The 22,298-nt window shown below is 46.9% G+C and overlaps 1 protein-coding gene across 1 annotated transcript in view; it reads right to left on the bottom strand.

The window, feature by feature from the left end:
• The window catches only part of atp10a (ATPase phospholipid transporting 10A), a 308,521-nt gene that overhangs the window by 271,279 nt on the left and 14,944 nt on the right, over positions 1 to 22,298 (bottom strand). The window lies entirely within an intron of this gene.

Below are 22,298 nucleotides of genomic sequence, written 5' to 3'. Positions count from 1 at the left end.
GCCTAAGACTAGAGGTAAAGTCGCAGCGGCGAGAGACTTCAATGCAGTGGGATTAGAAGAGGAATGCATGGCTGACACGGCGAGATGGAGGCGGGAGATCGGACAGCATTGTGGTGACTCCAAATGGAAGAAGTTGAAAGAAGGGGCTGGTTTAGCACAGTGGGCTAAAGAGCTGGCTTGTGATGCAGAACAAGGCCAGCAGCGCGGGCTCAATTCCCGTAACGGCCTCCCCAAACAGGCGCCGGAATTTGGCGACTAGGGGCTTTTCACAGTAACTTCCTTGAAGCCTACTTGTGACAATAAGCGATTATTATTAAGAAGATGATGAATGCAAACTCCTGCTGTGGGGAGGAAAGGCAGAAACAGTTGTGCATGTGCCCTCAGCCCATCCAGCAGACACCAGCATGTGTGCAACACTTTCTGACACCTTTCCTGTTGATGGGCAGCGGGAGCATTGGTGTAGTTTTTGAAAGTCACTTTAAAATGACTAAAGACCCCAAAGAAACTACCAAAACTACCTGCGCTAAAGTTTCCTAATAATTTTGGGCACTGATTTGGAGAGCTTTGGGGACTTTATGGACCAGGTTCCACAGCCCTATTAGCTCAGCTGGTAGTTAATGGGAGTCGTAATCCCAGCCTCATGGTCACAAGCCCCATATTGGATGACACCTTCTAATATTTTATGTTCAAAGGCAATAAATTATACTCAATTAAAAGAACAAGAAATGTTTGGACAAGGTAGTTTGTGCAGATATGGGGCTGGATTCTCCGTTGCACGATATAATAATCAGCGATTGGGCCGACAATCGACTCGACGCCCAAATCGGGGTGGCGCCGGTCAGCCATGCTCCGCACCCTTGGAAATGTCGCAATCATGTCACGCGCCATGTGCCATTGCAATGCCATTGGAGCGTCATTGGCAGGCCCTCCAGTGATGCTCCGCCCCTGATGGGCTGAGTTCACGACGGCGCGGAACATAGGAACATAGGAATTAGGAGCAGAAGTAGGCAATTCAGCCCTTCGAGCCTGCTCCGTCATTGGTCATGGCTGATCTCTTCCTGGTCTTAAATCCACCTCCCTACCTGTTTCCCATATCCCTTCACCTGTTTCTTTCAGAAATATATCGATCTCTGTCTTGAGAGCATTTAATGACTTCGATTCCACCGCACTACTGGTCAGCAAGTTCCACTCCTGGTCGGCGGGTGGACTCAGCAGTCGGGAACCCGGTGTGTCGGCTGCGATCTGTGTCCAGCGCTGCCACACTTGGCCGGAATCCGTGCTGCTGGCCGGGTGGTCTTCTGCAAGGGCTGCGGGTACAGGTGGGGGGTGGCCAGGGGTGGCCTATGGGGATCATGGATGGTGGGTGGGGTCTGCGTACGATCGGCGCCATGTTGTACGAGGCAACCAGGGACCCAGCCATTCTCCGGCCGTTTTCGGGGAGATGGCTAAATTCTCCAATGTTGTAGGTGGTCATTGCCTGGCACTTCTGTGGCCTGAATGTTATTTGCCATTTATAAGCCCAAGCTGAATGTGATCCAGGTCTTGCTGGATATTGACATGGAATGTTTCAGTATCAAAGGAGTTGTGAATTGCGTGAACATGGTGAAATCATCAACGAAAAACATCAATAGGGCAGCATATAGAGTTCCACTCTTCATGAAGGTTTATTTCTCCAACAACCTCTTCCATTCGGTACAAATGTAAGCCTTGAATGGCTTGCTGAGGCACACATCCAAAGGTTGCACTATGGATGTTAAACCCTCCGTATAATTGCAGTTTGGGTGTTGCTTCTTCACAAGCCACTCTTGATCTCATTGTTTATACGGGGAATGAACATGTTGCATAAGATCAAGCTGCGTTCTTTGCACAGGCCACTGTTCCCCACATCAGCGATCCATAACTTCACATTATGCTTATCCATCCACAAAATACATAAAATCTCCTGCAAGGAACTTGATTTTCAGCATAGTTTTAAGTCTGAAATTACCATAGGCTTTTCGCTGTCCATCAGGCTAGTAACGTCATGAACCTTCCTATGTCCTGATGTTTATTTGCTGGACATATCGAATTTCATAACCATGTGACATAGGTACTTGTATCTTTCATGAGGATCAATTTCTGGAAGCTGTTCATTTTGGCTTTGAGGTCTTCTGGTAGCCTCTGAACGATTATGGTCTTCTGCTCAACATTAGATATTTTAAAGGAGCCAAGCCAACTGGCTATTGCTCTGAAATCTTTGCTGGACAGGGCTTGATTTGGCCCATTTAATATACACATTACATTTCTGGGAATGATGTGACCATTCTGGTGATTTTCGGAGGCCGGTTCTGATATATGCTTCTCACAAACAAACCAGTGGTGGGCCCCTGTTCTGATGATGCATTTAATCTTGGCCACCTTCTTCAGGGTGGATTCCAACTTCTTCCATTCTCGCACCAGTTTTTCACTCACATCAAATTCCTTCTCTGCAGCACATTGGCAAACGTTTAGGCTTTCAGCTTGAAAGCAGCTTTGTTTTGGAGGACCCATTTCTGCCTGTCGCTCACCATGCCTTGCAGACACTACTCTGTGTGGGCATGTCTTATACTCCTGTGCATCTTCTTTACAACACAGCCCACATCACCCACTTGATTCCGTACGCCAACTTACAAGGTGAGTAAAACATGCATTTCTGGCATGAAAAATTGGGGCCGGCTTCTAATGTGGGTATAGCATTTTGTATCTGACAAAGACGGGGTCATTTTATATCCTGGATCAACTTATCTACAGTTTGCTGTAAGTTCATTGACATTTCAGAAAACATTTTTACCTCACTCACGATTTCAGGCGAATTCTCACATCACCTATTCTTCCCAATTGTGAAGTGCCACTACTCTCCCTATAGGCCCATCGAAGGTTCAGTTGTAAAGAGATTCCCTTATGTGTAACACCACCATGACATATTGATGGCTTGAATTACTGGTGCAGAATAGATTTAAAAAGAGATTACTGATCAATCTACAAGGGTGGCTGCCTCTTCTGATGTGAAGCCCATTTGCTATGAACCTCGAAGTTCAGGATACCAGTAATTGATAAATGGATGGTTAGTGGGGGAGTTGGGAGAGCAGACAGCTGGTTACGAGTCACTCTGCACACTGTCATTCAATTTCTATGTAACTGGGCCTCAGATATTAGCTGAGGTGAGATTTAAGCAACTATGTGTTTGCATTGTGATGGAAAATAGTGTTTGCTATTATTTTGCCCCTGAGTATGAACAGATAGGGCACACTAGGCCAGTTTAACACCTGTTTCTGGCCCACGCTTGATTTCTTTTACTAGTGAGCATTTGAAGGATCAATCATTTATACTCTCTCCACTAAAAACATATTTAGCATTACACAGAAATGTAATCAGCAATAATTGACACCGAGCCAAAGAACGAAGCATCAGAACAGGTGATCTAAAAGCCAGATCAAAGAGAGTGGATTTATTGAAGATGCATCATTGAGAAATCATCAGAGTGTAAATGATGTAAAATGCAAGTAAATTACAGTGAAAATCACCAAGAGTCAAACTCGGTAACACAAAGTTTCGGATATAGAGTCATAAAGAGCTATAGCACAGAAAAGGCCCTTCGGCCCATCATCAAAGTTGTCAACCATTCCCGCCAGCAGAATGACAAATCCCAAAAGAATGACACCCTGTGATAAGCCAAAGTTCAGCACTGGCAACTCTGGATTAGCCAAATTTATCTAAGCTTATGATTCTTGAGTAATAAGGGGATCAGAGGTTATGGAGAAAAGGCAGGAGAATGGGGATGAGAAAAATATCAAGCATGATTGAATGATGGAGCAGACACAATGGGTAGAGTGGCCAATCAGAACAGGGTTAGACCACACAAGAGCATGAAATCCTGGACTCCGAGGAGACCTTTGACCCTGAAGAGTCTGATGAACGCTCACCCACTTGCCCACCAACAGAAAACTTATACTCTCTGTCAACTTATGCGCCACAATTTATGGTTTGCTAGATGAAGTTCATGGACATTTTAGAAGGCATTTTTACCCAATTCAGTGATTTTAGAAGAGGAATACTCAAATCATCTATTCTTCATTTATGTCAAATGCCACCATGAAATAGTGATGGCACAATGTACCGCTGCAGAATGGACTTTAAGACTGATGCAGACGCCACAAAGGCCATAGAAATCTTCTGGGATTTTGCACCGCAGCGTGCCAATACGTTTGGTTGCATTGCTGAAAGGGTGGACTCCATTGAGCATGTCTGAAGGCAACACACTAAGAAGAAAAAATTCTGGAGTTTTTCCGCATTTCCAGGCCATTGCCAGGTGTTAACAAATTGAATAAAGACTTGTTCACAAATTTACCGCTTTACTGAATTTTGGCATTTGAATCTTTTGATTTTGGCATAGGCCACGTTTTGTAGGCATATCAGATTGCAAAAAGACGCAATCTTGTGCGAATGGGGCCTCCTCGGATAACACAATGCTCTGCTGAACACAAATTTGTAAGCAGGTTCGCTTCATTGGGGTTGTACTGCCATTAACAAGACCGATAACTTGCACTTCCTGTCCCTCAGAGTGAGGAGAATATTTTCCACGGTGTACAATCCATGTGCAAGAGCTTATGCGTGGAATTTTTTCAAGTGGGAAGCTACCACATGTTTTGATGAGGAAACTGATCAGGAAACTCGACCGTTCTGCCCATCTTCCACAGACGCATCGGAAGGATTTGCAGGTTGGCAAACAATCTGCTTGGCCACGTAACGATCACACCACCCGTGGCCAGCAGCAAGCCCCAGAACATGACTCAAAATTGGAGCTACTGGCTCAGAGGTAGGGATGTTACTCACTGGGCCACAAGACCACCTGGCTTTGTGCCTTTAATAGAATGTCCAAGTATTTCACAAGGACAAAATCAGATGATATTTGAGCAAAGGAGCCTTTGGATCAAGAAACTTGGTTAATGAGGAAGGTATTGATGTGTTGGGTATGTTGGGTCTGCGAGGACTGCGTTTACCATAGCAGTGAGAGAGACAGGCTTCCAACACTTGGAGAAATGCAACTCTAGTTTATTGAACTACCAACTGTTAAACATACTTAGACTGTGGGTTGACACTATGCTGAGTTGACTGGAAACCTGAGGCTAACCTGTCCAGACTATCTTACTGCTGCATGGGGGATGTTCGTGTTGTTGCTCACGGGCTCTGGCTGTCTCAGAGGCTGCATCCCCAGAGAGTGGGAAAACTAGTGCCCTCTGGCTTTATAGTGGCTGTGCCCTGGCTGGTGATTGGCTGCTGTGTTCCGTGTGTTCATTGGTCATCCTGTGTGTCAATCAATGTCTGTCTGTGCACCATCATATACTTGTGTGTATATTATGACAGGTATCAAGAAGCATCTTAAAGGAGAAGAGGCGTAGGGTAGGAATTCAAGAACTTAAGTGTTGAGTTGGTAAAAAGCACCTTTACTTTGATGTTAGATTATGAGAGAACTACAACAGAGCGCTGCGTGATGTTGTATTGCTGCATTTACAGTTAGATTGAGTGCCCTCTGATTACTTAGATCACCAGACCTGGGTAAAGAACCTACTTCTGACATAGGAGCTACTTCTGACTTAGGGGGGGATGTCAGAAATAGGTTCTTTACCCAGAGAGTAGTGGGGGCATGGAATGCACTGCCTGTGGAAGTAGCTGAGTCGGAAACATCAGAGACCTTCAAGCAGCTATTGGATAGGTACATGGATTACGGTAGAATGATGGGGTGTAGATTAATTTGTTCATAATCTAGGACTCATGACGTCTTGGAAAGAGACCTTTCCTTGCAGTTAGCTGTACCATAGATGCTGTTAGTCAGTTGCAAAAATGGACCGGTTTTCAACTCGCCACAGTGAAAAAAAGTTGCACAATTTAAAGGTGTGAAATTGAGCCAATCAAAAGATCTGTTTCTTTCAGACCCCATTGAGACATTTTGAGGTCGGATGGGGACGTGTGATGGGAAGAGAAGAAATATTCTGGAGATTTGCTTTGCAATCCTGGTCTGTTAATTGTCCACCTCCCCCACATGCTAAAGTGAAGATTCAAAACAGAGAGCAACGTAGACAGTTAAAAAGGCTGTGAAATACTGTAATATTGTATCAGCAGTCTGATGATTTAATAAAGCCACTTAGGCTTTGCTTTTGTAATTTAACAAATTACCAGGGGTTCACAGCCTCTTTACTATCTTTTAACATACTTCCAAGCTGTTGCGCAGAGCGTAACACTTATGATGCTATTTCATAATGTACGGCTAATGATACGTTCAATATTAATATTTCCATTTAATGAACCCTCTCTTTACATTTACAATGGGTCCAAAACACATCTTCACATTTACGTCTTTCAGTGATTAGCAGTTCACGTGTTATCAGTCTCATTTGCTCAGCTGGTAACTTCAGCATGCATAACTCCAGGGCTACACTCAGAATCCCTTTGAACACACTAGGCCAAGAAAATAAATTTAATGGATGACTGCTCCCTTGTGAGAGCAAATCATTGCAGCTCAAAAATCCATTTTATCACCGTCCTATTGATAACTGGGCAGCCCTGTGAGTGGAATGTTTGGCACCGCAATCTTCAATTAACACATGTGAAGACTGTCACGGACCTTTTTCCATCACCCCCCACTCCTGGACGTGTGAAATCACGTTCTTCGTAAGTAAACTTGTTTGAAGTCCACTTTTCAGAACCAGCGTTTTCTAATTTAAAAAATTTTTTTTTTTTTAGAGTATCCAATTATTTTTTTTTCCAATTAAGGGGCAATTTAGCATGGCCAGTCCACCTAACCTGCACATCTTTGGGTTGTAGGGGCGAAACCCACACAGACACGGCAAGGATGTGCAAATTCCACACGGACAGTGACCCTGGGCCGGGATTTGAACCGGGTCCTCAGCGCCGTAGTCCCAGTGCTAACCACTGCGCCGCGTGCCACCCCCAGCTTTTTCTAATTGACCTAAAATAACAGTAGTGTTAGGATAATTAGCCCTATGAGTAAATAATGGCCAAGATTTTCCCAGACAAGGATAAGCCCTGGTGTCTGCCATTTCCGTGCGGGAGCGCAATGGGACCATGGCAGCAATCTTTCTGGCGGCAGCCTCTTCATTGGCCGTTGTCACGCTCACTGTTCAATAAAAAACAGTGGGCTGGCTCTCCACCTTACCGGCCCAATCAAAGGGTCAGCACCTATGCCGCCTTGGCAGCACCACTGAGAGTTTCATGTTCCACGTACTGAAGTCGCAAAGCAAATGAGGTGTCCTCAGAGAAGAGTTAGAATTTTTCTTTCCTTTGCCAAAGCCGGGCAGGCAGGCCTGATGATCGGAGGATTGACACCTCCAGTGACAGTGCCAGGATGTGTCCTTGGGATATGGAGCCTTCGGGTGCAACGGCCTCGCCCTGGAAGACTCAGCAAGGCTACATAACTTCCATGCTGTGGGCATGTCGTGGAGAAGGGGTGTTGCTCCACACTGGCATTTTACCTTTGATTGGGAAGATGAACTTTAATTGGGCCTCTGATTGGCTAATTTGACCATCCACCTCTGTTGGGGGGAGGGAGTGGAGGGGCTGCGCCCCTGCCGGTCTCACCTCTAGTAAAGTGATCTGGTAGCAGTCCTGCATTGGGGTGCCCTCCCCAGGTGAGTCCTTGACAGTTTACCAGTCCCTTGCTTCCTCGCCTGCATCTGAGGATATTAATGTATTCATAGGGGCTCCCACATTACAGGAGTGCATTTGAAAGCATTTGCTGCACTCCATAATGCAAGCGACCTAACTTTGAGATAATTGAAAGCTCCATAGATACATGTAAATGAAAGAGACACAAGTGGATCCCTGAATCTTCCTGGGGTTAAGGACATCTGCTCTTGCAAATGAAAGCAAGAGCTTGCATTTATACAACCACTTATCGTGTTCTCAAATCGCAAATGAGATGAATGATCTTTGATCTTTTCATTTAGTGGCTTTTGTGGAGGAAGAAGCCAAGAGAAAGCCCACTGAACTCCCTTAACATTGAAATGGGGAGGAGGTGTGGGTGCTGTACTTTGAGGAAGTCTTTGAGGAAGTTCCTGGCGGCACGGTAGCCAGGGAGGGTAGCCCACGGTAGCCCATGGTAGAGGGTCTTCATTTCTAATAAGTCAGGGATGCAATCCATTCCTGAATCCACCACTCTACTCTTACAGTCTGGCCTCCCAAGGGGTCTCATCCAAGAAGTTAACAGTTGCCCTCAGTGCTGACCCTCAGTACTCACCTCTTTCCGCCCACTTTCCAGCTCCCAATAAGGAGGGGCACTCTCTCAGCGGTGATTTGGGCACAAGCCCAGCAAGGAGGTCACAGGAACTGATGCTCGCATGCCAGCCTCCAGAACCCCTTAAAGCAAAGGGTACCCCAACGTGAATGGAAGATAAGGCCTGCTAGCAACGCCTCCCCCTGAGATTGACTGACTGAACGCCAACCTCAGGCCTGAGTTGAACCTATCTCTGTTCCCCCATGCCCTCTCCAGCGCACCTTGGGCAATGAATAGCCTGGGGATTCATGGCTGCCTGAGCGCTCACCTCCTGTACCCCCCCTCAGAGGCGAAGCGCCGGGTTCACCTTCAGCAAGACCCGTTGTAGATGATGCCAGCGCAATGTCACACCAGCACCCGATGAATATTCCGTGAGGATGGAAGGTCTAGATTAAGAGCTCGCTAATGACATGCTGATATATTTAAATGAGGTTCCCGGCATGATTTGCACTTCTCCACTGGAGAGGTGGGGGGGGGGTGAAAACTGCAAACTCCAATCATGCCAGAGTGAATCCCGTCTATCGATTCTCTCCGGATTTTGACTCTGGGTGGATTTCCCTTCACATCGGTTGTGCTCCAGTTTGTCCTGCGGGGATAAAGATGGGAAGAGGGACCAGCCACTTCAGATGATTGAGGAATGGCATGCGTGGTACTTGAGTGGGAGCAGGGATGTGAGGAACTGAGTTGAGACTGAGGGGTACCATGGGGATTGGTGGGGGGGAGGGGGGGGCGGTTGCAGATGGGAAATATGGCCTTCGAGCAGGTGGGAAAACTGCGAGGTGGCTGGGTGATGGATCACCTTGGAGGTTTGAGGGGTGGGTGAGCGGGTGCAGCGAGACACTGGAGGTGACAGACTTACTTTCACCGTGCGGCTTCCTACACTGCTGCCCTGTCCTCTTTTAGAGTGAGCTGGAACTCACCAATGCAGCCATAGCCTCCCAGGCGGGGTGGGATGCTATCTGGAGTGCAGGTACAGGACGTCCCTCCGCTGCTGGACTCCATCCGATAGTTTGGTCAGTGCTCCCTCTGAGAACCTTGGAGCAAGCTTCCTGGTTGCCATCTCACCTCCAATGGATCTGGAACACGTGTTGGGGAGGGCTTTATATGGAGCTCCCCAGTGGTTACGTGGTAAGTTTCCCCAGGATGAGCAAATCAGGGCTGCCAAGAGTGAGTGATTCATATGGAGAAAAAAACATTTGTTTAAGAGGCTCAGAAAACCATGGGAAGTTGGCGGGGTCACATTGTTTTTTTCATGCACCTGACACTTTGCCATTTTCCTGTAAGATCGCACCCTTTGAAACTATTAATTGTGGTAAAAACCCATCTGGTTGAATCATGTCCTTCAGGGAAGGAAATTTGCCATCGTCACCGGGTCTGGCTGACATGTGACTCCAGACCCACAGCAATGTGGTCGACTGTGAAATAGCCTCACAAACCACTCAGTTCAAGGGCAATTAGGGATGGACAAGAAATGCTGGCCCAGCCAGCGACAGCCACATCCATGAAAGTATAAAGGAAAAGGGGAAATGGTGATAAAAATATTTCTGCTAAAGTGCCAACCACAACACTTTTTTATACGAAACATGCTTTTCTCCTTTCTTCAGCAAAAGGTGGAGTTTATTCAATCGTTCGCAAAGCTACTTTTGGAAACAGAACAGTGGTGGACAGCTATACACAGCTTACACATTCCCGGAAATCTGTTTGCTGGGGCCCGTATTCTGTTCAATCAATCTCATTTTTTATTACTTTTGTCCAGCTATTTCTTAGATTGGCCCTATTCACCATAGAATTCCTACAGCACAGAAGGAGTCTCCATTGCCCGTCTAAAAGTGCACCTGACCTAGGCTCTCCCCCACCCCCCCCCATCCCAGTAACGCCATAACCCCACCTTGGACAATATGGGGAAATTTAGCTTGGCCAATCTGCCTGATCCTGCACACCTTTGGACTGTGGGAGGAAACCGGAGTACCCGGAGGAAACCCACGCAGACACAGGGAGAAAGTGAAAACTCCACACGGACAGTCACCCAAGGCAGGAATTGAACCCGGGTCCCTGGCATTTTGAGGCAGCAGTGCTAACAACTGTGACGCCTTTTAACTACTAGCTTGGATACCTTGTAATAATTTCTCTCGCCTCTGGACTTCAAGAAGTCGGATTTTTCACCTTATGTTTCAGATCACAGAGCCATTACAGCACAGAATGAGACCATTTGGCCCATCAGGTCCCTTCTGGCTCTCTGTGGAGCAATCCAGTCGGTTCCATTCACTGGCCCTGCAACTTAATTTTTCTTAAATATCCATCAGGTTTCTTTCAAAATAATTGACTGACTCCACTTCAAGGAGGCACTGAGTTTCAGGCCATTGCCAGTCACTGGTGAAATAAAAAACTCACATCCCCCTGAATCTCTTGTCCAAAACCTTAATTCTGTGCCTCTAGTCCTTGTACCATCAGCAAATAATAACAACTTTTCTTTGCCTAACTTATCCAAACTTGGTATAATCTTTTTTTTTCAAACTCTGACAGATCTCCTCTCATTCAGCTTCTCCAAACTAATTTTGCTGTCAAATTCCCTCATTCCTGGAATCTTTCCGTTGAATCTCCTCTGCACCCTATCGCGGACCCTCACAGCTGCGAGGACCACAACTGGAGGCGTGTGCTCCAGAGCTTTATAAAGATTCAGCATAATATCCCTGCTTACATACTCAGCAACTCTACGTGTGAAGCCCAAGATTCCATATGCTTTGCGAACTGTTCTCTCAATATGTCCTGCTGGCTTGAGTGATCAATGCACATACTCTGTTCCTGCACAGTTTCAGCCATTAAGCCTACATCGCCTCTCCATCTCCATCCTGCCAAAATGCATCACCTCCACTTCTCTGCATTAAATTCCATGTGTCACCAGTCGGCCCATTCTGCAGGCCTGTCTCTGTCCTGTTGCAGTCCAATAGCTTCCTCAATGTCAGCCATACTTCCAAGTCTGGTGTCATTGGTAAATTTTGAAACTTCACTCTGGATTCCAATCCCCAAGTAATTTATATGCTGCTGTAAGAAAGAGACATGCTGTCGAAGTTTTCATTTTGTACTCATCAGGACAGATGTAAGAATAACAAGTTTTAAAGAGAACGCCAATGTACGCTGTCTGAGAAAAGGGTGCTGATTGGTTGGCAAAAGTCAACTTTGATTGATCACAGTGTTGCCATGGCACAAGGAAATAATTGCCCCGAAACTTTTATTTAAAGCAAAGAAGCCTGGATCTGTTTGGTTTGCCTGCAGCGCACTGCTCCTTGTGTATGAATCTATGTAGCTTCTAGCATGGCTACATGAGCCACACTGTGACTCTGACTGATAATCTATTGGTTGTCAGTATCGTTTTCAGCACACTTGCGATTGTTCAGCAAGTGTTGTTTATTTGCATAATCACATTTAAAGTTTGACATTATGTTTTGAGCTTTGCAAGCACGGGGAGGAGGGGAGGATGCCAGAATTCCCAAATCACTGTTCTCTGGATCCAGGAGCTTTTTGCATTTGGTTCTTTTTCCAAAATTAGTGCTGTAATTTTAGCTTTCCCCAAGGAGGATGGCCCTCCTCCACACGGAATTCAGTGAAGCACAGAAGAGTGCTTAAAATACTGACTCATCGCTCCGTGAAGTCTGGCGCAACATTGCATTTTCCGTTTTTAGTGCTGCGCTAACATTACGAGTCGTAATATGATGGAGACATGTCAATCATCAGTTGAAGGCATTGTAAATGGGATGCCAGCTTGTCAGCACTTTCTCCCCCAGCACCACTTCTGTGCTGCTTTTTGAAACGACCCTGCTTACTGAGCACCGCGAGCGGACATTCTGGTGAGAACGGGAATTCTCACCCACAAGGGTAGCAAACAAAACCGTTGCAAGGGATTCAGGGGCAAGAGCAGTTTGGATGGGAGGTGGAAGAGTGGGGATTGAACTGAGAGAGGATAAAAGGGCAGAACCGCGAACAGCTCTTTGGGTATTGGGAAGGGGAAACGGCAGAAGTGAAGCATTGATTGAGAGAGGTGGGGTAGCGGTGAGGGAGTGGCGGAGGGGAGGAATACCAGCCTCCGTGCTGGGGAACTGGAAGAAAGGCACAATTTAATTTGGAAGAATGGAAAAAGACTTTGTATGAGGGTAGAGGGGTTAGATTAAATTAGTCCCACTCTGTAAATTGTATCCAAAATGGATTCAACACAGAGGGGACATTTAGATCTGAAACATTAACTCTGTTTCTCTCCACAAATGTTGCCAGACCTCCTGAGTTTATCCAGCGTTTTTAGTTTTCATTTTAGATTTCCAACATCTGGAGTATTTTATTTTTATGAACGGAGGGAATGAACATGGGACAATGACTGCTCAGGTAATATAAAAGCAAAGTGCTGACATATTGGCTGTAAGAAGTCCAAATGGCATTCTGTTCTTGTGTTCATTCAGACTAAGTGTGTTTAAAATGAACTGGAAATCATAACTTGTAACTCATGTAAGGGTCCTTCCTGTTTATTCCCTTATTTCCCCATTCTTTTGTTTTGCCGCTATAATTTTTTGATCCATGGGTGATTAATGGACATGTGTCTTTAAGTCAAGCAGCAGAGTGGAGTTAGGAATTCAGAAGTTACAAGAGCGAACATGCTGCTAGTGTCTGCTAGTTTGAAGAGGAGACCCCAGACTTTTCAGCACCAGAGAGAAAGATGGGGTGGGACTCAGTTTGATTGATTGGCTGGTGGCTAGTCAATTGGCCAACCGGCCGTACTCTGTCTGGTGATCGGTGGTGATTGGGTCTCATCCCAGTGGAATGATTTTCAGAGTTCCAAAGAGCCCTGTTTGACTCCTGGAATCACAAAGACAAGCTCCTAATCTCTCTCCACCCTTTACTCCAGAAAGGCTGTGAGTGCTGTATTTCTGAAGCAGCAGAGAACAGGAATGAATGAATCTACAGGAAAACCATTACAGACTGCAAACAAAGACCGGGACCCTCTCTCTCCCCAGAAAGGCTGTGAGTGCTGTATTTCCTGAAAACTACAGAGACCCGAATGAATCTACAGTAAAACTCAAACTGAAAGTAAAGTTTGAAGAGAAGTTTGATGCTAAAAACCATCATCTGAAACACAGACTATTTTTCCTTTAACTTATGATTTTGACCTGTTTCTTCCCCTCTGTCCTTGTCTGTCATGTGTGTGTGTGTGTGTGTGTGTGTGTGTGTGTGGAGGGTGGGGGCAATAAAAGTGGGAGATTAGGAATGAGATAATAATTTACCAGTTGTAGTTGCTCCATATTTCATTATAGTTCTTGTTATAAATAAAAAGTAATTGTGCTTTAAACTTACAAACCTGGTGACTGTAATTATTGGGCAGCGAGGGGCCAAAGACTTCGGGTATGTTTCTAAGAATTATTGATTAATTCAATTAGACATAACAGCTGCAGCTTTCACAAAATATGTTACTTTCTGCATCAAGTTACAGATTGCTGATGATTATAGAGTCTAGATATGTGTAACTATCAAACTATCAACAACACCTAAGGTCACACTAAGCTGATAGATAGCAATACCAGGGTCACCAGTCAATAGGAGAGAAATGAGCAACACTTTGCCATGTGGAGTGCTGATGCGTCTCAAACTGCTGCGGTTTGGTGATGGTAGTTGACATGACCATAAGAGATTGAAGGGGGGCTGGAGTTGATGGTTGGATTGTTGGGTGATGTGAGGACCAAACCTGCTGCCGCCACCTGACTGTACTTCAGACCCCAATAGTCGGCCATGAGATCGCACTACCGCTTCCGAACCCATGCCCTGCATACTGCCCCCCTCTCCCAGGGCTCAAACCACCCGCTAACTCTCAGAGGAGAGTGCCAGCCAGTGCTCCCTCTGCTCCCTAGAGGATGTGTGGGACTTGGGTCTGTGCATGTGTGGCGACACATTCATTCATGGACCAAAAGATGCAGGCGCAAAAGAATTCCAGGGAAAATGATATTCGGGAAAGCCAGACCTTGTCCGCGGGATGGAAAATCAAATTCGGGGACAGTCCTGGGAAACTCGCGACAGTGTCTCATCCTGGACAGTATGGCCATGATGTTTACCTTCCTGGCGCTGATGGTCAAACCAGATGTGATTTACAGATGTGAGAATGTCCATCCATTTGCTGCTGGAGGTTCCTCGGTATGGAATGAATAACCTCAGTGTAACTGCAGCCTGGATGTAATAATATGTTGGCTGCAATATATCTTCCCTCCATTATAACAATGACTACACTTCCAAAGTTTTAAGTGTCTGTAAAGTGCATCCTGAGCTCATGAAAGTTTTCGTTCTCTGATAAAAGTAGAAAGTGCTGGAAGTAATCAACCGATCAGGCAGCATCTGTGGAGAGAGACACCAAGTTAGGTCAACGATCTTTCACCAGAATTGGGTCAACCGCTGGGAGCTTGGATTCAGAAAGAAAGGCGACAGGTTTGCCTCCTTCATATCCTTCCAGCATTCATACAGAAGCACTGGAGTTCCCGGGAATATCGCTGCTCCGTGTTTGTCTTCACTCTTCTTTTGTTAAAATAAAAAACAACATGCCATCTGCACCGGCATCACTTAACCACAGTCTCAGCTCTCTCGTAAAAGATGGCTTTCGGGAACAAAGCGCAGATTAAAATAAGGAAGGTAATCATTGCGAAGTATTCATCAAATGAGCGAGAAGGTGGAAGTGAGCGGTTATGTGAGCACTGACAATTGGAACATCTGTGTGCTTGAATGATTGTTTCGGCTATCAGACTGTACATTTCCAATTATACAATCATTTCCCGCAATTAATGAATATCATCAAACAGAATCAGGGAAACTTTAGAGAAATGTTCTTGTGTTTAATTTTGCTGCTGAAGTAATACGGGAAGGCTCAGAGGATTAGCGCAGTTGAGCACTAATTTACATGTTCATTGATATGATGTGCAATAATTTCAGGTCAGCTGTGAAGAGCCAAACTTCTAAAGATCTGTGTATAAATTCTGCAGTAATGAGATCTGGCAGAAAATCAAGCAAAACAAGGCGTTTGAAAATTGTTGCTGTAGGTTGCCCAGTATAAAAGTGGGAGTATGCCTCCTTACCCTGTATGGTTTTGTGCACCATGTTCAGGTATGCCAATAATGCATGTAGATGTGTGCACAATGTTGTAGGTATGTTTTTATTCATTCACAGGATTGCAAGACCAGCATTTATTGCCCACTTTTAACTGCCCTTGGTGCCTTCTCAAACCTTGTGCTGTTGGTGCACCCACAGTACTGCTCGGAAGGAGGCTTTTGATCCAGTTACAATCGAGGAACAGTGATGTGTTTCCAAGATGGCGTGTGTCAGGCGAGGAATTTGGAGGTGCTAGTGTTCCAATATGCCTGCTGTCCTTGTCCTTCCAGGTGGTAAAGTTTCCAAGTTTCGGAGATGCTATTGAAGGAGGCTTTGCAAATCGCTGCAGTGCACATTGTATATGGGCTAGTGGTGGGCAGAGTGAGTATTTGAGGTAGGAGATAGAGTGTCAATCAAATGGGCTGCTTTGTCCTGGGTGATGTTGAACGTCTTGACTGTTGTTGGAGTTGCACTCCATCCAGGCAAGTGGAGCATATTCACACTCCTGAATTATGCACAACCTTGAAAAACATATGCAACAATGTCCTTGGGCTAAAATGATAAGTCTGCAACAACCAACAACCAAATTCCTTTTTAATAGGCAGGGCTACAGTCATTGGAGAGTTTACTCTTGATTGACAGTGACTTCCATTTTACTCAAATTCCTTGCTGCCACACTCGGCCAACAGCTGCCTTGTTGTCTACGGTGGTCACTCTCACCTCACCTGTGAAATGTAACTCTTTTGTTCATGTTTGCATCAGGCTTGTAGCGAGCCTGCAGCGGAGTGGTCCTTGTGGAACATAAGCTGAGCATGGGTGAGCAGGTCATTAATGAGTAAGTGCCACTTGATAGCACTGTCAGTGACAGCTTCCAGCACAGTGATGAATGAGAATAGACTGATGGGGTGGTAATTGTCATGCTTTTTGTGGAACGGATATACCTGGGCATGTTTCCACATTGTTAGGCATGTGCCATGAGGTTACAGATTGTGTTGGAATACAACTATGTTGCTGCTGCTGGCCTTCTGACAGATTTAAGATGCTACATCAGTTTCGAATCTATCCTATTTAGCACAGGGGACAGTATCTATATCTATGTATGTACAGTATCTGTATTAATGACTTGGATGAAGAGACTGAGAGTAATGTGTCAGAGTTTGCTGACCATACAAAGATAGGTGGAAATGTGAGCTCTGGGGAGGACACAGAGACGCTGTAAAGGGATATAGGGTGGGATTTTCTCAGCGCAGGAGCGAGCATAAAAAATTGCATTTTTCTCTCCGACTGCAATAGCGGGTTTTACACCGTGTTGTCTGCTTCCTGCTTCATTAATTATGCACATATGCGAAACATGCTGGATGGTGGGTGGGGCGACCTTGGATTTGCCTGCCATGTTGCTTATTCACTCCGGACTTTACACTTAAACTGGATCCGTGCACACCTATCTCAATCTATGTAGCCCAGGATTGTTGCTCAATGCAGAGATGGCTCCTAAAGCATAGAAGACAGTAGCTCCCAAATTCAGTGTCGCTTCCCTTGAATGCCTGCTGCACATCGTGGAGGTCCACCGCAAGGTCCTGTACACCCTGTTGTGGCTGCAGGGGGTCCTTGGGACAGGGCAACCAGCGCTGATCCGCCCATAAAAGGTCAGCCACCCAATACAGGGTCATGTCATGTTAAATCTCAGCTGTGCTCACACATGGAGAGGGTCATGTATCGTGCCACTCCACGTGCTCTCTGCCCCTTGACAGGGCTTTCATGCTATGAGCCCATGCTCCGAGCTCTTGAGCACGGCTGTCAGCAAACCGTGCTTTCGGCTTTCAGAGTTTACATCTGCTAAGCTCTCCAATAAGTGGGAGCACATTGCCACCCCAAGGTGACAAAGCCCTGCCACATTATTATCCTCATGATCTAACTTCCAGCATCTCTCTCTCTGTGATTGTGTCCAGTGCAGGGACAAGGGACACCCATCACAAAGCCGGGATGCAGCGCTGTACGCCCCTCTCCTGACCATTCGCAAAGGTCACTGGTGCTAACACCAGATGATGATTTCTGGCAGGCAATAAAGTCTCTGAGAAAGCTCTAGAAATGCACATGGCTGCTTTAGACAATGTGGAGGGGAGCATTGAGATAGGAACTAGATGTACTGAATCTGTACATGGTAGCACAGTGGTTAGCATTGTCGCTTCACAGCTCCAGGGTTGATTCCTGGCTTGGGTCAATGTCTGTGCGGAGTCTGCACGTTCTCCCTGTGTCTGCGTGGGTTTCCTCCGGGTGCTCCGATTTCCTCCCACAGCCCAAAGATGTGCAGGTTAGATGGATTGGTCACGCTAAATTCCCCCATAGTGTCCAAATGTTAAGTGGGGTTGCTGGGCTACGGGGATAGGGTGGAGGTGTGAGCTTAGGTAGGGTGCTGTTTCAGGGGCTGGAGTAGACTCGATGGGCTGAATGGCCTCCGTCTGCACTGTAAATTCTATGACCTATGAAATGTGTCCTTAATTATCAATGATGTGTGCCCTTGAGGATTTCATGGTCTGTGGGAATTTTGGACTTGGGAAGAGCCAGGCCTGGCCATAAGAGCACAATGTCCATGTTAAAGAGGAAACACTGTAATGTCTGTAAGGGCAGCACGGTAGCATGGTGGTTAGCATAAATGCTTCACAGCTCCAGGGTCCCAGGTTCGATTCCCGGCTGGGTCACTGTCTGTGTGGAGTCTGCACGTCCTCCCCGTGTGTGCGTGGGTTTCCTCCGGGTGCTCCGGTTTCCTAAATTGCCCGTAATGTAAAAAGTAAGGTTAAGGGGGGGGGGGGGGGGGTTGTTGGGTTACGGGTATAGGGTATACGGGTATAGGGTATACGGGTATAGGGTATACGGGTATAGGGTGGATACGTGGGTTTGAGTAGGGTGATCATTGCTCGGCACAACATTGAGGGCCGAAGGGCCTGTTCTATACTGTACTGTTCTATGTTCTATGTCTGGCAGGTGACATTCTCAGGTGTTCCGCATCCATGTTAGGTTGAGGATAAATGCAGCCCAGGCCCTAACAGAGTGCCGGATGTCAGTGTGATTTGGAAGAATACACCATAGATGACTGAGTCATCACTAAATAAATTCCAAGCAGCAGAACGACATAGGTGCCCTGTTCCAAATGAGAATGATCTGCTTCCCCATCGCTGTTACACAGAGTGCGTAGTTCCATTGCTTGAGAAAGATCTCATCGAGGAGCCTTGTCACAGTGAAGGTATACAGCTACGAGACACAGAGGATCGCACATCACCTGCCTCTTGTTGGATGCAATTGCTACTGGCATGCTGGAGAAACAGTTGAAGGGGCAGCATCTTCTGGTATCTGGTACCGAGAAACCGTCCTCCAGTTAGCACCTCATCCCAGGAAGGACATATACTCCTGTGGGTTCATCATCCTTCAAAGGATCAGGAGAAGGTGAGCTTGATGTGTAACTATTCACTCTCACATTGAAGTGTATGGGTGAAACGAGAGAACAATGATGCTGGTATTCATGCTGGCCCATGATTCAGGACACTTGTCCAGGAGGGTACTCGCTGCAATTCATCATCTTTCTGATGGAATCTGGTGGGAATGAGGCCTCACTTCCATGCCTACCTCATCTGGCCCATGCTCTGGCTCTTCCCTGAAACTTTGGCTTCCTGGACCTCATCACCCTCATGGCCTCTGTAGTCCTCCTCATCGGAGGAGATGTGCTACTCGTCCATCTTGTCATCTGGGAAGTCCTCCTCCCTTTGCAGCATCAGGTTGTGTAGTGCACAGCAAGGCACGATGATTTATGACACCCTTTGGGGACTGTACTGAAATGCTCCGCCAGATTCTGTTCAGGAATGGGAATTGCACGTTAAAGGTGCCTATGGTCCCCACCATCAATGCTTGATGGAGTCTGAGACCACTGCATGGGCATCATCAGCCACATGCACATTTGTCACCGAGGGGCCAGCCCTAGATATTGTGTGGTCCCTCAAAAATGTCCGGGAATGGCAATCTCCTCAGGATGTATGAGTTGTCGCTGCTTCCTGGGTATCTGTAGTAAACCTGCATGATCAGTTTCTTGTGGCCACAGACCAACTGCACATTGAGTGAGTAGTAACCTTTCCAGCTTATGTATTGCAGCGCATGTTGCCATGGAACTTTAATAGCCAAATGAGTGCAATCGATAGCTCCAAGTACCTGTGGGGATCTGACAATCTCAAAGACCTGTGCTCTGCCATCCTGGCTTGCTTGATCTCTGTTGAGAGATCCACAGAAGTCCCCAGTGGAGGCACTGAAATCACTTTACAGAGTGGCCATTCACAGCCATCGGCAATGGACGCCCTCCCAGTCCCCGTGGTGTCAACTTCTGGAGAATGTGGCAAATGTGAGTCCAGTCAATCTACTTCTGCCACACCAGTTTCAAGCCACACATTCAACTCCCTAATTTTGTTTGCCCGATAATAATTTGCATGTAACACAGGTAATAATCCAGAGATTATATTACCTTTGAAGTTTTTGCTTTTTAATTTAATGCCAAGCTCCTCATACTCTCCATGCTGTACCTCTTTCCTACTCTTACCTAAGCCATTGATGCCGACATGGATATGACCACTGCATCCTCCTCCTACCACTGCAGGTTCCTCTCCAGCCCTGAGCAGATATCCTGAACCTTGGCATCGGGCAGGCAGCACAGACGCCTGGACTCATTCTCTTGACTGCAGAGAACAGTATGTAACAGTATGCGGAGTTCTATCACATTGCTTTTCACTCCCACACTTTAAGGGCTCCCTTCACTACTATACCATCCAGCTTGAAGTTCTTTTCATCCACACATGTCGCAAACATTTAGTACCTGTTGGACAAAGTCAGCGGCTGATCTCCTCCATCACTGCATTCTGGTTCCCCTTACCTGCCTGACTCGCAGTCATGCCCTCCTGTCCCTGAAGGCGGAGATGCCGGCATTGGACTGGGGTGAGCACAGTAAGAAGTCTTACAACACCAGGTTAAAGTCCAACAGGTTTGTTTGGAATCACTAGCTTTTGGAGCGCAGCTCCTTCATCAGGTGACTCACTTAAAAGGGGCAGCAGGGTAGCATGGTGGTTAGCATAAATGCTTCACAGCTCCAGGGTCCCAGGTTCGATTCCCGCCTGGGTCACTGTCTGTGTGGAGTCTGCACGTCCTCCCCCTGTGTGCGTGGGTTTCCTCCGGGTGCTCCGGTTTCCTCCCACAGTCCAAAGATGTGCGGGTTAGGTGGATTGGCCATGCTAAATTGCCCGTAGTGTCCTAATAAAAGTAAGGTTAAGGGGGGGCTTGTTGGGTTACGGGTATAGGGTGGATATGTAGGTTTGAGTAGGGTGATCATGGCTCGGCACAACATTGAGGGCCGAAGGGCCTGTTCTGTGCTGTACTGTTCTATGTTCTATGTTAACCTGGTGTTGTAAGACTGCCTCCTGTCGCTGACCATTTATTACCTCTGAAGTTCTGTCTAACCTAAGGGATGTGGCTGTCTCCAGGAACAAAATATCCAGGTGATTCTCCTCCCCACTGCTGATGCCCACGAAGTCCGCAACTCAGACTCCAGCTCAGTAACTTGGAGTCGACATGGCCTCCGCTGCAGACACTTTCTGCCGTTATGGTTTTCTGGGATTGCAATGCATTCCCACATGTTGCAGTCATGGAACACCTGCAGCCCTGTCATTTCCGTCCGACCCTATGTACTTAATTACTGTAGTCAACTAGTTAATAATTTACTCATTAAAGTAATAGAATGTTGTCTGTTTGTTATTTCACCATGCCTGTATCAGTTTCTGCCGTGAAATATGGTTTGGAAGTGTTTCAGAGTTGGCTTTACTCCCTAACTTCTAATTGACTAATGATGGACTGCCCTTTGATCCATTTGTCAGTACTGTTACTGCACTCCCCCCACCGGCCCATGTTATCAGAGGTGTATTTGTTACTGCTGTCAACTATGTGATACAGCAGATTACCATGTACTAATCTGCCTTCCTTTGGCCCATTCTAGTTGTGAAAGAAAGCCTCGTGCAAGGGTAAAGTGCTCCCAGAAAAGTCAAGTGTTGCGAGGGCGGCCTGGTAATCAAAGTATATTGAAAGTGGGAAGACACAAGGTATACCTTTCTCATGTGGTTTTGTCTGGCTAATTTTCTTCGTCCCCTGCCTTGTCCTATGGGCAGGTGATTGTTTTTCAGAATCAGCTTTTTTGGGCAGTAGGGGGCATTGCTAATATTGGTGCTCGTGCCCCCAAAATCTGGGGCTGGATTCTCCGATTTTGAGGCTTTATGCCCAAATCGGCGTGGGAACGGTGGCGTTTTATGACAGGCAAAATGGCGTAAAATGGCCACCGATCCTCCGTTTGGCTGTGGGTTAGCACAAGGCAGCGTAGCGCACCTGGCTCCAGCTGCTGATACGGCCCGGAGAATTGGCGGGTTCGTGGCCACGCATGCACATGCCGGCGGCCTGCAGCGGCTGCACCGTGCAGCATGGCGTCGGCTGCTTGTGGACCCGGCCTGCAAAATAGTCCCCCCCTTTATCTGGCTTGTGGGCCCCGGACCACCCCGTAACGGTGCCCCCAGCCCCTGATAAAGTCCCCCCTGCCTGCGGATTGGCCCTCCCCCTGCTGTGGTGATGCTGGACTGAATCCGCAGCCGTTGTGCCGAATTCCCGACTGGTGAGACCATGAGAGACCCACGCCGTCGGGAACTCGCCCGGTCGGGGGTGGAGCATTGGGGGGGGGTGGGCCTCAGGCAACATCTGAGGCCGTCGATACGGCGTGTGGCATACTCGGAGAGTACGCCGCTTTGGAGGGGGAGGAGCATCTCGAAAGTGGCGCCGCCCCCGATTTGGTCGGGAACTTTGATTCTCC

The sequence above is a fragment of the Scyliorhinus canicula genome, chromosome 14 (genome assembly GCF_902713615.1).
Source record: "Scyliorhinus canicula chromosome 14, sScyCan1.1, whole genome shotgun sequence".
Classification (NCBI taxonomy): domain Eukaryota; kingdom Metazoa; phylum Chordata; class Chondrichthyes; order Carcharhiniformes; family Scyliorhinidae; genus Scyliorhinus; species Scyliorhinus canicula.
Note: the sequence above shows the minus strand (reverse complement) of the source record. Positions and strands in the feature narration are given on the sequence as shown.